The sequence below is a fragment of the Megachile rotundata genome, chromosome 2 (assembly GCF_050947335.1).
Source record: "Megachile rotundata isolate GNS110a chromosome 2, iyMegRotu1, whole genome shotgun sequence".
In the NCBI taxonomy this organism is placed as follows: domain Eukaryota; kingdom Metazoa; phylum Arthropoda; class Insecta; order Hymenoptera; family Megachilidae; genus Megachile; species Megachile rotundata.
In genome coordinates this window covers 10,805,718-10,820,553 of record NC_134984.1, presented here as the reverse complement: position 1 = coordinate 10,820,553, position 14,836 = coordinate 10,805,718, and the positions used below count along the sequence as shown (strand labels likewise).

At 30.8% G+C, this 14,836-nt stretch overlaps 1 protein-coding gene across 4 annotated transcripts in view; it reads right to left on the bottom strand.

Annotated features, from left to right (window-relative positions):
- The window catches only part of 5-HT7 (5-hydroxytryptamine receptor 7), a 270,839-nt gene that overhangs the window by 95,679 nt on the left and 160,324 nt on the right, over positions 1-14,836 (bottom strand). The gene's annotated exons all lie outside the window — the stretch shown is intronic.

Below are 14,836 nucleotides of genomic sequence, written 5' to 3'. Positions count from 1 at the left end.
GAACGTGGAGTGAAAGACTAAACGGCAGGTATCTGTAGAACACCGAAATTCCCTGCAGACGAATGGCTACTTGGACTGTTCTGTTACAGTGTAACAAAAGAAGCGAAAACAGAGTCTAAATAGAAATGACGGGTCTATTGGTGAATTATAAAAAATTGAAAACGTAGAAAAATGATTCGTTAAATAAATTTTAGTTGTTTAGTGACAACGGTTGTTAATGTTCAAATGCAGTCGATTAGCACATTTAAGATATAGTAAATGTTACTAGGTACGAATGTAAAAAATTCAGACACCACAGTGAATAATTTAGATTAAATTAGCTTTGAACTGAATTTGATTGAAATATTAAAGTATTTCATGTTAAACTTATTTTAACAAATATTACAATATTTTGTATTAAATTTATTGCAACAAATATTACAATATTTTGTGTTGAATTTATTTCAACAAATGTTGGAATATTTTGTGTTCAATTTATTTCAACAAATGTCACAATATTTTGTGTGAAATTTATTTTAAAAAATACTGGAATATTTTAAATTAAATTAAATTTGATAAATGTTAAAGTAATTAATATCAAACTTATTTCAAAAAATTTTAAAGAATTTTAAATTAAATTTGTATTCATAAATATTGGAATAATTTTAATTAAACCTGTTTTAATCGGTATTACAATATTCATATTAAATTTATCATAATGAACATTAAAGTACTTTGAACTCAGTAATTTTAATAAACAATGAAGTACTTTGAATTAAATTAACTTTAATTAATATTAAAATACCTTGAACTAAGTTTATTAGATTAATATTAAAATACTTCAAACTAAATGTATTTTAAATAATATTAAAATACTTCAAACTAAATGTATTTTGAACAATACTAAAACACTTCAAACTAAATTTATTTTAATAAAAATATTAACTAAACGTCCATCAGTCACACCAATTAAATCCTAACCTAAAAATTTCATGTTCACAAACGTAGTCACGCATGATGTCACAAAATGGTGACATATGAACACTAAGAACATGTTTTGAAGTACAAAACATATTACAAGAAAAAATGATTGAAATACTATATAATTGTAAAAATCACACGCAATTTCTCTTAACAATCAATGTGGTAATATGTTCACCTTGATCCCCAAATAGGACGGGAAATTGATCATGTTTGACAGTAGAAAACCAATATCGGTTTCCTTTATTACACTTTCAATTTGATACGGTGACACTTCATGAATATATTACCACATCATCTTGCCTTTCTGGAAAATGTAGTATCGTATTACTACTGGGCTATTCCGGTAATATTTCTTTTCCTTCGAAGCTGCTCCTTTCACAGATATTTTCATTGTCCGAAGAAAACCGACGCTGTCTGAATTAACAACAGCTGACTCATTTCACTGGAAATTCAATCGAATGAAATTGCATGATCGATCTACCCATTATATATTATGATAATTGTCTGTGTATATCTCTTTTATGTTTCTTTTCGAAAATATAGGGTGCTTGAGAAATGCTCAACCGAAGAATAAATGAACAAACATGGAAAAATAAATAAATAATGTGAAATAAAATTTTTCCATATGTGGCTTCATTTTTAGGAAAATAGAATTTCAACATTTTTCTGAATTTTTAAGTATTTGTAAAAAGTTTGTTCACACTGTACAATTATAATTATGAAATTAACAATCATAAGTATAATTATGAGACCAACAAAATGTTTCTTAATTCCACAATGAACAAATATTATAAATATTACAAATCAAAATAAATTGAAATAAGTTTGTATTAAATTAAATTTCATTCTCGTATTCACCATAATATAATTAAATTAAATTAAATTAAATACTATTCTAGTATTTGCTACTAAACTGTAACAAATTTAATTTTAAATTTATTAAATCGGTAATCTGATAATAAAATTTCAACAACGTAAATCGATAATGTATAATATTCTTATGCCATCAATAATGTCAGATATTCAGTAATCAAATTATGACGTATCATACTGATGAAACCGTTGATAATCTATTTAAATAAATACAATCTTGTATATTAAACAGGCTTAGTAACATCAATCAGACAAATTTCAATCATAGGTTCGGTGAATTAAAGCAAACGTTTACACTAAATTCCATAGAATCAGGAACATTTATCGGCGTATCTGTCCGATTGCAGCGAATTGCAAATCAGGTTAATAAAACGATACGATCAGTGACTTTAAACGGTGGGAGATAACGGGACGTGATTTTATTACGAAAATATGTTCAAAATTGTCACGTTTATCGTCATAGTAGAAGTACAGCCAATCGCAAATGTAGATTTATTAGATTTATTAGGGTATTAGATTATTAGATTTATTAGATTGATTAGATTCCTTTCCTAGGGAAAATATAGTAATCAAAAGGAAAAGAACTGACCGTTTGATGATATCTGAAGATTTGAAAAGAGGGTTGAAGGCTTTGAGAATGCAAGAATTTAAGGATTTAGAGATTTTGGAATATGGAAATTTATGGATTTGGTGGTTTAGAAATAATTTGGAGAAATAGGAGTTTGGGTACAGGGATTTGGAAACAGGGAGATTTGGAGACCTAGAAATGCGATTTAGGGAGATAGGTAATTAGTGATATAGGAATTTGGGGAGATAGTGTACAGGAATTTGGGGATATAGGAATTTCTAAATATAGGCGTTTTGGGACACAGAGATTTGGGGATATAGGGATTTGAGGACGTAGGGATTTGAGGATACAGGGATTTGGGGATATAGGCATTTTGGGACACAGAGATTTGGGGATGTAGGGATTTGGAGATATAGGGATTTAGGGATATAGGGACCTGGAGAAATAAGGATTTCGAGATATATGGATTTGAGCATATAGGAATGTGGGGATATATAGACCTGGGAAGATGGAAATTTCTAAGTTCAGCGATTTGGGTATATAGAGATTTCGGGATATAGGTACTTGGAGTACCTATTAAAACATAAGAATTTAGGAATTTAGGAATTTTGAAATTTTGAAAATTTAAAAATTAGAAAGTTAGAAACTTAGAAACTTAGAAATTTAAAACTGAAAAATGTTCCTAATTTCTGAAATCTACAAATGAGATGGAAATGAGAAAGTTAAAAAACTTCTAGTTTTTGGAAATAAGTGATTCAGAAATTTAAGTATTAGAAATCCCTAGATTTAAAAAACTAGATTTACAAAATTGCAATTCAACCATGTTATATGCTTCAAACCATACATCGAAAATACAAAAAAAATTAAATAGGAATAATAAAAATGATCTTATTTCTAAATTTTCTTTGTGTGACACTGGATTATGTCTATGTTAGATCACTTTATCGACATGATATAAAAATTCAAAAAAACTCAACGAATTACAATTTCATTCTTTATACTCTATATATTATTAATATATGGTGAAAAGATATTGCAAGCTCATGTACCAACGAAACAGCAATATCATCATCAAAGTAGTACCGCGAATAGACGCGAGGAAAGATGAAGCCGAAGAAAAATCCTAAAATCCCATGGAGGATTGATGAATCTCCGTCTTTGTGACGCATTGGAAAGCTGCTAGACGTAATACCTAACCTAATATCCGCCTAATATGTGTGTCGTCAGCTTTTGAATAATATGTACCGAATTTCATTTATCAGCGTCGGCTCGGGTGGTAATCGATGAGAAATCGAACTTTGGTGTTTTAGATTAAGAAAAAGCAATCTTTTAATGCATTTCATTGGGAGTTAATAAATTATATTATAATAGATAATTAATCATAGATAATTAATCATTAATTTTTAAATAGTAAATCATTTAATTTATAATTACTATTGAATTCGTAATTAAGGATTAATAAATTGCATTATAATAAATAATTAATGATTAACTTTTAAATAGTTAATCATTCAATTGATAATTATTATTAAATCAGTAAACAGGAATTAATAAATTGCATTATAATCAATAACCAATCATTTACTTTAAAATAGTAAATCCATCAATCAATAATCAATCAATAATCAATTAATAATCAATTAATAGTCAATGAATAGTCAATGAATAATCAATCAATAATCAATTAATAATCAATGAATAGTCAATGAATAGTCAATGAATAATCAATCAATAATCAATTAATAATCAATGAATAGTCAATGAATAGTCAATGAATAATCAATCAATAATCAATTAATAATCAATGAATAGTCAATGAATAATCAATTAATAATAAATCAATAATCAATCAATAATTACTACAAATTAATTAATAATTACTACTAAATCAGTAATTAAGAAGTAATCAATTAAATTATATTCAATAACTAATCATTAACTCGTAATTAGTAAATCAATCAATTAACAATTACTACTAAATTAATAATTAACAATTGTGTAATTACTGATTATGATGTGTTTTATTGATATTTAATAATGCAAGGATATATACATTACGAAATCAATTATTCTTAATTAAGAATTTAATAGTAATTATTAATTGATTGAGTCAATAATTAAAAATGAAAGTTCAAGTTTTAAATACAAAATCATTTAATTATTAATTAGAATTTAGTTCCTAGTTAAGAGGCATTCAGTAATTAGAAAAAAAATTTTCAATTAGAAAGTCAGTCAGTTAACAATTGCAATTTTACTGATAATTAAAAAAGAATTATGATTAACGAGAAAAAATGAGCTGGAAGAAAAATATTTTCAATTTCAAAATCACACACTTAACAGTTACAATTTAATTCATTAAATTTTCAGACAATTCAATCGTTAATTAGAAAAAATTTTAACTACGAACTCAATTAACAATTATTACTTGAATCGTAATTAATACGCCAACCAAGAAAAAATTCTACAATTTATTAAAACAAAATTTTCAGTTATTAAACCATTTAATCAATAATTTCTACTTGACGTTTAGTCATCAATGAGTCAAACATATAATTAATTATCAGTAAAATAAAAATTTAATCAACTCTTGATCCCCGCTCTTCACAACTATGTCATCTCAAACATAATATTTTGAGAACACATTTGCAAGGTGTTACGATACAAAAAAATATAATAAAAGAATTGATTTTCTGATCCTTCCACCCTGTTAAATCCGCGAGATCGTTCCGTGGATCCTGAGGGAAGCGCGAAAGGATTTCGCTGGAGGATTATCGAACGCCGCGGGCCAACGAGTCGAGAAACGAAACGAAAAGAGGCGAAGATCCATTAGAATGGAAATGGAGTGTGCGTTATGTGCCTTATGGGATTTATAGTATGCCACGACGTTCGACATATGAATACGCGAGAAAACGTTAAAATATGGAACTGAAAATCCGGCGAAAGAAGCTGGACGAAACGATAGTATTTTCTTCGCGAGTGCTCTGCGAACACTGCACGAATACGCGCGCATCGTACACAGACAGAAAGGATTTACACGTCACTTTTTGCTGCGAGTATAGCTACCTTTGTCAAGGGATAAAACAGGGCTGCTGGAGATTTAATTTCAACCGGTCTTCTTTAGCTTTTCGGCTTCGGAATGTCTCGTTGACGGATATACTTTGAAGAGGATACAATTGCGAAGCTGCCGTTTCGCGAGATTTGATCAAATCTAATATGGCGGAAGGTATACGTGGTGTATGCAGCATAGGGAGAAAAGGGAATTGTGAAGGTCGGGATGTAGAAATTTAATTTTTAGAAATGTGAGAACTGCGGAGTTTGAGAATTGTAGAATTAAGGAATTGGAAAATATGAGTTGGAAAAATTATGTTGTGTTGGGGACACTTTTATGTTCGTCACTAGATGGCGCATGACATCAAGACTTTCTCGCTAGTACTCAACTTATTATTCACATTGTGTTGATGTTATTGATTATTTTTATATATTTAAATTTATTAACGAAATTATTAATTGTAAATAATATTTAACGAAATGCGAATCATATAAATACAGTAATATATAATACATACTTTATATAGTATTATATTGACAATTACTGTTATTGTCTGGTTAAAACTATTTTCAATCGTCAATTTTGAAATGTGAGAAATTAGTACTCTGGAAATTTAGAAAATTAGCAATTTCAAAATTTGAGAAATAAAATATTAAAAGATGAATAAATTTGAAAATTTGATATTGTGAAAATTTAGAGTTTGAATTTAATTGAAAATTAAAAAAATTAGATGCATAAAAACTTGAAAATTTGTAAGCCTGAAAATGTGAAAACTTAAAAAATTAAAAATTAAGAAATTTGTAAACTTGAAAATTGGAAAACTTGAAAACTTGTAAATTTAAAAATTTAGAAACTTGAAAATTTAAAAACTTGAGAAATTAAAAACTTAAAACCTTAAAAACTTGAAAACTTGAAAACGTAAAAACTTGAAAATTTAAACTAAATCAGCAAATTTCATAACATTCAACATGTAGCTGTCGAACAATTACTTTTAAACAATTTCCCTGTCGAAATGTGATATACATATAATCCATTTATTTCTCGCATAAGTATTGTTAATGGTATCTGCAATTCAGTAGCTCGCAGTTATATTCTGCAGAGGAAATTGAGAGTGAAATTGACATTTAAAAATTGGATTGCTAAATGCAATTTCAGGTCGATGAGCGATCATTGAAATATTTAAAATCGTGTTTAATATGCACTGTGTCTGATGCTATATTGAAATTTTCGACTGAAATATTGTATTTATAGAAGATATTTAATGCTATTTAATATGTTCAAGCATCTATTTCTGTGTCGAAATCTTTTTATAAACTGTAGATACATTTATTCCCGAATTTTTCTATATGTTTTTTCAATTGTTTTTTTTTAATTATTTCTCAAATACCTTCTTATTAATTATTTTAACAAATTCGATTAAACAAATTTCGTCATACACATTCTTTATCGCAGTATGGATTGATGGAACAGTTATATATTATTTATTTGAAAAAGAGGATTGAAACAATTTTCATATGAAAGCTGTTGATTAATTTTTTAACTCGATTTAATTGGATATACACAAAGGGATTAAGTGGAATCCATGTAGAAAATTGTTTTAAATGAAATTGTTATCCAAAGAATTACACAGCAGAAAATTTTATTATAAAACTAATTTTTGCTCTGTTTTATTCAATTTAATTCGAATTTCTATATAACGAGATAGGTATTCAATATTTTAAATCGTTTAACGTTTAATAAAATGAACAATTTCGTTGTGTCTATTGCATGGTAGAAATTTTGTCAATGATCATAGCAATCAAGGCTCTAATAAAATCAATACAAATTAAAAAGATTTATATTTCAAAATAAAAAAATTATATAACATATCAAATATTTTGCAATATATTCGCAAGAGAATTCAGCGAATTCAGAATTTCTTTTAAAAATAACGTCGAACTCTTTACAATGTATTTTACATAATTGCATGTCGAAATAGATCTGTAATAAATCGAATAACTCTTACCAGCGAATGAGCAATATTGCTTTATTGCTGCAATACGATTACTAGACTATTATTAGCTTATTGCCGGATAATTAATACCTGATCAATTAACAACTACTGAGTTATTGCTATCTGTGCCGCATTATATATCTAGTAATCGGTCAGTAGATTTCAAGATAATTACATGTGCAATTAGTAACAATATCAGCAATTTAAATCTTGATTATAGTCGATGGAACTGAAAAATAATTAAGACTCTTGTTACTGCAGAAATACATGAAAAAGTGAAGTTACGAATAAATACGATATAAACGAATAAAAGATGTCTGATATCAAGGGTTCTCAAAAGTTGTTCAAATTAATTGGAAAAAATAAAGTTGGAGGACCCTTCAATTTCAAGGACTGCTATGCTACAATTTAACTGCAAGGATAACTCGCAAATGTTTTCATCTAATAGTCTTAGTCTTTAATTTTACAAGTATAAATAATAATTTCAGAACGAAAAATCAGTTGAATAGTGTAACCAAAATTAGTGAGTAAACTACGGGTGTTTATAGATAAAACCTGTATGAAAATTAATGAAATGAAAAATATGTGTACGTATGTGTAAAAAAATCTTGTGCAATTAAGAAACTTTCAGCAATATCACAATTGCCCACTCCACGCTTTGAAACATACAAAATCTTCGACATTCGTGTCATCAAGAACATAGCAAAATAAACAACTTTTTCGAAGTCAAATTCATTTCTTAAATAGAGTCCACCTTTTCTTTAAAAAATTTAAATGCATAAAATAAAAATAAGAAAAAATAAAAAATGTAGGAACTTGGTAAATCCTAGATGTAGAAAAAGTATAGACGGTAGTGAAAGTATTAAAAAAGGATTCCCTCGAATGTAACAATTGGACCGCCCACTACATTCGCGTGTTGTACTTGTCACGATAGGATTAACACGCATGTAGCTACCTCGGAGGGTCGCAATGGATGCACAAAATGGAAACGTCATAGCAAATCCATAGATCATCCAGCCAGTAGGGTGTCTATTCTGATGGATTCGTAGGTTGTTTGTTTCTCTTGTCCGCAAATCGGATATCGATTTTCGGTTTACGGAGAGCTGACCCGGTCGCTAGGGGAAAGCTCCTCCCTGCTGCTGGATTTCGCGGGATTTTCGTGCTTCATTTCACCCAAAACACTCTAAATCTCTTCACCGGCTCTCTTCCACGGTGCTCTTGAAATAAGTTAAAGAGGAAGAGCTTGCAGCAGGCGGCGCGAAAAAAGATCAGAGAGAAGCGTTTCTCTGTTGAAAGCAATTGAATCTTCGAAGCCAGTGTGGAAGACAGAGCTCAGGAAGATGCACAAATAACAGGAAACTGACGATCATCCAATTTCCTCCTTAAATTTTTCTGTTTAATGTTTGTTGGTCGATTTGGGGGATTTTGATAAAATATATGGGAAGAATTTGTCTCGTACTGTTTTTAGAATAATAATGTTTTATTCCAAGAATTTTCTTCAGGACAAATATCTGTATTTTCTTATTTCAGAACTCTTCTCTTGAAACTTTGTATCTTAAAAATTTTTATCTTCTGAAATTTTTTAGATTAAATTTACAAATTTTTGAGATACCAATTGATGCACCATCAAAATTTAAATCATGAATTAAAAATAATTATATAAACAAATAAAACATAATTCCAATGATTGCAAAGAGAAAAAATCTGATTATTAAAAAAAAATTATCTAAAAATTCTTTCATACTAACATTTGAAAGTACTAAAAATTCTCGAACAAAGTACACTGATCTACGAAAATTTATTCACATAAATGCAGCGTATGAGACTGAAATTGATACACGGAGCACATTCGAGTCCTCCCACAGGAACCGCATATTTCACCCGATTATTCCTATTCACAAACGAAGCCTCAAGTCCTGAGCTACTTATCCCATGACCTGTAACACCATGACCCATTTTATCAGAGGTGTTACGACCGGCTTTACCATACCTACACGATTTCGCAATTTTCGACTCTTAATAATATTCAGGCGTCACTTACATTTCTCATAACATTTTTACTGCTGTCAATGTGGTGGTTAAGATAACATACATTAACTGTACCAAGAATTTGCATATTTAACTTGTAAGATGGAAAGGAAAGGATTAAACTATTAAATGTCAAGATTTAATAATATTTAACGCTAGTTTTACGAAACCTGTCAAAATGGCGGAGATCTTTTATTTTAAACGATAAAAGTTATTAAGAAATTGTTGTAAAAATGTATGTCAACTTTCGTTAAGGTAAAGAATCAATATCTTAGACAGTTCACATATCCTCAATTTATTTTTCTACTTTAGTTCAAATTTAAATATAAACATCAAATGTCCGTAAACTATTGGTGATAAAACGATACACGTATTAACATATATGTCCCCATCTAACGCCCGAACATTTCCGAACATCGCCAACTTTTTCCAAAACTTTCCACATACTCCGCGATCATACATTCATTTACAAATATAAATAACTGCTATTTTTGTCACATTGTATTGTTTTACAACGCCAGACTGTTCGTGTCCTGAAATTGATCAACTGCAGTTCAGCATAAAACTAACAAGTGTATTTTTCACGATTTTCGCCCGTTTTCGCTTAAACAAATAAACTCGCATACTGTTATTTTATGGAAACAAAAAATTGTATGTATTGAATTGTCCGGAAAGTTCGTGCCGATTTTCGGTAGGCGGCATGAAATTTTATTTAGAATAATTTTTCACCAAAAAGCCTGAGACGTTCTGGAAGGACTTCTCAAGTTGCATAAAAGATGGAGAAAGGTTATAGAACAGAATGGCACCTATATAATTTAATAAATGTGTTCCAAATTTAAATGAGCTGCGTTTCAATTCCCCTTAAAATCGGCACGAACTTTCCCGACACCCCAATAACTATGCAAGATATTATTACTTCAGGTTATTTTTACACGCTATGGAAAAATAACTGCATTGCTTTTCGAAAATAGAATGTGACTGATGTATGCTGATTTGTATTTTTGTGAAGCTATAAAAATATAACAGTAAATTGTTAATCGAACTTCATGAATAAATGGGCTATTGACGTAAGATATGAATTTGTTAGTTTTATATTTTCTTTTATTCATTTTAAAATACTAAATTTTAATTCACGAATAATGGATGCATGTTCTTTCATTAATTTTAAGAAACTAAATTTTAATTCACGAATAATGGATGTATGTTCTTTCATTAATTTTAAAAAACTAAATTTTAATTCACGAATAATGAATGTATGGAAATTACAAAATTTTGCGTCGTGAAAATATAGCAATTTTTTAGACATGTCCTCCCTAAAATTTGAATACTTGATCTCTAAATCGGTTCTGCGAAGAGAATCTTGAAAGGTCATCCTCGGTTACGCTGTTAGTTGCGCAATGCTTGGCAAAACTTTCTGAAGGCAGCATTGTTTTCAGGCTTGTTATAATTTTCAAGTGGTAACATTCGTCTTTCTAAATCATCCAACGGGAAATACCGGCTGTCTCTGGGAACTCGGACAGCGTTTCCATTATCTGCGAAAACCGAGTGTTTGCTTGGTGTCGTCCGCAGCTTCCGGCGGACGCGCGATTCCGTGGAACGTTTATTCCGTGTATCTCGTGTGTCAAAATTGTTGTGAACTGTGTTTCCGTCGCGAAACCGGCAAATTTCACTTCAGAGAATTAACATTGGCTGACAGCTTTTGCAAAATTTCACCGAAATTCCGCGCTCGAGTACGTTAAATGATCTCGTAGGCGTTTATTGTGTTTTCGCTGATTTTACACTCGGGTACAATGTAGATTTCACACTCGTAACTTCGAAATGCACCACGACAATATTTATGTAAACTCGATCACTTTCAAAGTTTTGAGTTTCTATGTCTGTAAATTTGGAAGTCTTTGAATTTTCAAAAAAATGAGAAAGAGCAAATTTTAAGAATTTAAAGATGGGATACTTGACAATTTTTTAAATTTGGTAATTGAAAAATTTAGGAATATCGTTTAGGAATTGAAAAATTTAAGAATATCAAATTTTTTAATTTTCCAATTTAATATAACATTCAATGTTATACGAAACATCTATAAGAGACCATTGTAATTTTGGTTCCACACCATGGATCGAAGTAAATCTATTTTCAACGTCCTCCTTTGTCAACAACTACCGTATTTCGCCAAGTTATCGTATTTCTCGAAACACATCTCTCGAAACGTAATGAAAGCGTTGAATAAAACGGACAAGGTGTCAATAATTAGAACCGGGTCATTCATTGGGACATTTACCTTAGCGAGGCACCGGAAACGCGTATCATCGTCGATTCGCGCTAATTGACGCCGAACTAATTGCCGCGTTATCATCGACCGTGATGCGTGGACATCGAATCGAATGAAGTCGAATCGAGCATAGTTCGACGAGCAAATTGGCCGGCCCTGATCCGATAATTGTTTCTCCTTGCAACCAGTTTCGACGGCTACCATCGGCTCTAATTGGTTTATTCCCGGCTGGCTCGTTCACTTTTATCGAGGACCAGCAGCAGCTGTCTAAACGGCCAATGGTCCGTTGTAATTGCGGCTTGTTTATCAGCTAAACGTTCTTTGCCGAGGATGAGGAGTCTGCAGGGAACACCTGAGTGTACTCTCTCGATCAAGGATGAGCTTTCGTGCAATCTTTTCCGGAAAAGTAATACGTCCTGACCCAAAGAATAACTGGCATGTTGACCCACATGAGTGTACAGGGTGTCACAACTGCTCTAACTGTCGATTGGGGTTATAGCTGAGGTGATTGTGAACAACTTTTGTTGGGGGATGAATTTGGGAACTTGGGAATTTGGGTAGTTGGGAATTTACGAACGTGGCGATTTGAGGACATGACAATTTTAAAACTTTGGGATTTAGGAATTTAGGAAGTTTGGAATGTTGGCAGTACAGTATCAGATAGAGGTACTGGGATTTAGGGATTTGACGGTGTAAGAATCTGAGGATGTAGAAATTTTGAAATGTGAGAATTTTGGGACGTAGGGAATTGGAAACTTGGGAATTTGGGAAAACAGGAAGTTGGGAACGTCTCAATTTGGGAACCTCGGGATTTAGGAACCTGGGAACTTTGGAATGTTGGGAGTGGGGTATCTAGAAATATGGGAAACTTGGTATTTGTGGGCATAGAAATTTGGGGAGGCAGATGATTCGAAATAAGAGAATTTGTAGACTTAGTGATATAGGAACTTGGAAAAATGGGAAATTCACAATTTTGGGAACCTCGGGATTTAGGAACCTAGGAACTTGCATTTCATCGCGAAATTGCATTTCATTGTAACTCGAACACCAACATGTCTCTCCTACACCAAAGATTTCAAACAACAAAATCGTACACTATTTCTCATCGCACACTATGTCTCTCGTTACATCCCCTAAATCTAAAGTGATTTACTCTGCCTCGAATATTATTATTAAATTAAAACATCCATGTTCACCTTCTGTCCGCGAAGAAATTTTTCTTTTCCGAAGCTGGTTTCTACCATTATCCTGTTCCATTTACTAAAGTGAGTTTTGTTAAATGAACATCTGAAAACGTACAAAAGCCGCGCATCTAATGATATATCGAAGCTGCTTGATACGTTTTATGGTATGAAATACGCGGGCTTTCGCGGTACATTACACAAAGAAAAATTTTCTTTATAATGGTGCTTCTATAAAGAAGAATTCGCTGCATACGGCACGTTATAAAACCTATTTTTCTTTGCATTACGACGTGACGGGCCCATATTTCACGTAAAGGAGAGGCGCACTCGATACGCCACCTTAAATCGCCTTCCTTTCAGCTGGATACCTTCTTCAACCGCTGATACTTCTATCTTTATTCGCATAATGCTCAACCAATTTTCATATTGCTATTGGAAAAACTTCTACAGCTTTTTTAGAAAATTAACAAAGCTGAATCTATCGATGAGGGACACTGTCTTTTATTTGTGTTACTTGTTGTACTTTGACGAGTCTCACTTGTGAGGTATTTATAGCTCAAATATAATCTTAATACAAAATTTAAATACTCTTCAACTTGAAATTTAGTTCCAACATTTATATAGTTAAGAACTGAATATAAAACATTCACATTTTAATTTTCTTTGTTTGTTTTAATATTCTAGGTATGAATAATTAGTTTGACCTATGTATTTGACAAATAAATTGTGCGACAAGCAGTTAAGTGGTTGTCTACTCTATATAGGGTGTATACACGGTGTGTCATAATTAGTGTAGGTCCCTGAAAAATGGGAGGTAGCTGATGTGATTCTGAACAAGATTTTCCTTTGCAAAAATGAGGTCTGAAGCTTCGTTTTTGAGTTATTAAGGAAAAACACCGACCAATCAGAGTGTGAGGATTACGCGCGCCCAGATGCGAGAGTGATGGGTTCGAGCCTGGCATAATCGTGAACAAGTATATTTGCACCGTAACAATGTAATTACTAACAGAAAGCCATTACCTCAAAATTAAGTCAAATAACTGTCGTAAAAAGAAGACAAGGACAAAGTTTAACAAAAAATAAAGTTTTAAAATTTAGAAAATAAAAGTGGAGAAGAATAAATTAATTCTCCACCCAAGTGTTAATACACAATTTTATCCGACGTTCTATTGAACCAAAATCACTTTTCGAAATAAAATAAAGATCGATGGTAAAGGAAATATATTTCTCCCCACAAAATATGTCGCAGGTCGAACTTTTATTCTCGGCAACGTTATAATGTAGGACGCCGTGGAAAAATCGAATACTATTATGGCACCAGATGATGCTGCTAGTAAAATATGTTTGGTTGGCCTCCTCCAAAGTCGTGCATCGCTTTTACATTTATACCACCTTGGAATTCGAAAACCATAAAAGAACAGCGAGAAAACATTTTTCAGACTACTTCGCATTTCTATAAACATCAGTGGCTTCGTTTCTCAATTAATACAAATTACTATAATTATTTGTTAAAATTATATAAAAAATGATTCAAATTAATTATAATATTTTTTCGTTACAATCTTCAAATTTTACTTCGACAACTATTATAGATATTAATGTACTAATATTTAGTAAACATTTTTAAATTCGATTAAATTATTTGTTTAGAGGAAAATTAAATAAAAGACACTTTTGAGGACTTTTAATATTGAGAAAATGACACTAACAAATTAAAGATAAAATTACAGAAATTTATAAATGAAGTAATTAGATATTTTAGGTAATTACTATGATTACTTCATAATCACCATAACTACTATTATTAATTAATATTATTAATATTATACCACTACAATTGCGCACTGCTGTAATCAATTATACTATAATTCATACTTTATGCAATTGTAAAAGTAATATAATAATTATTAT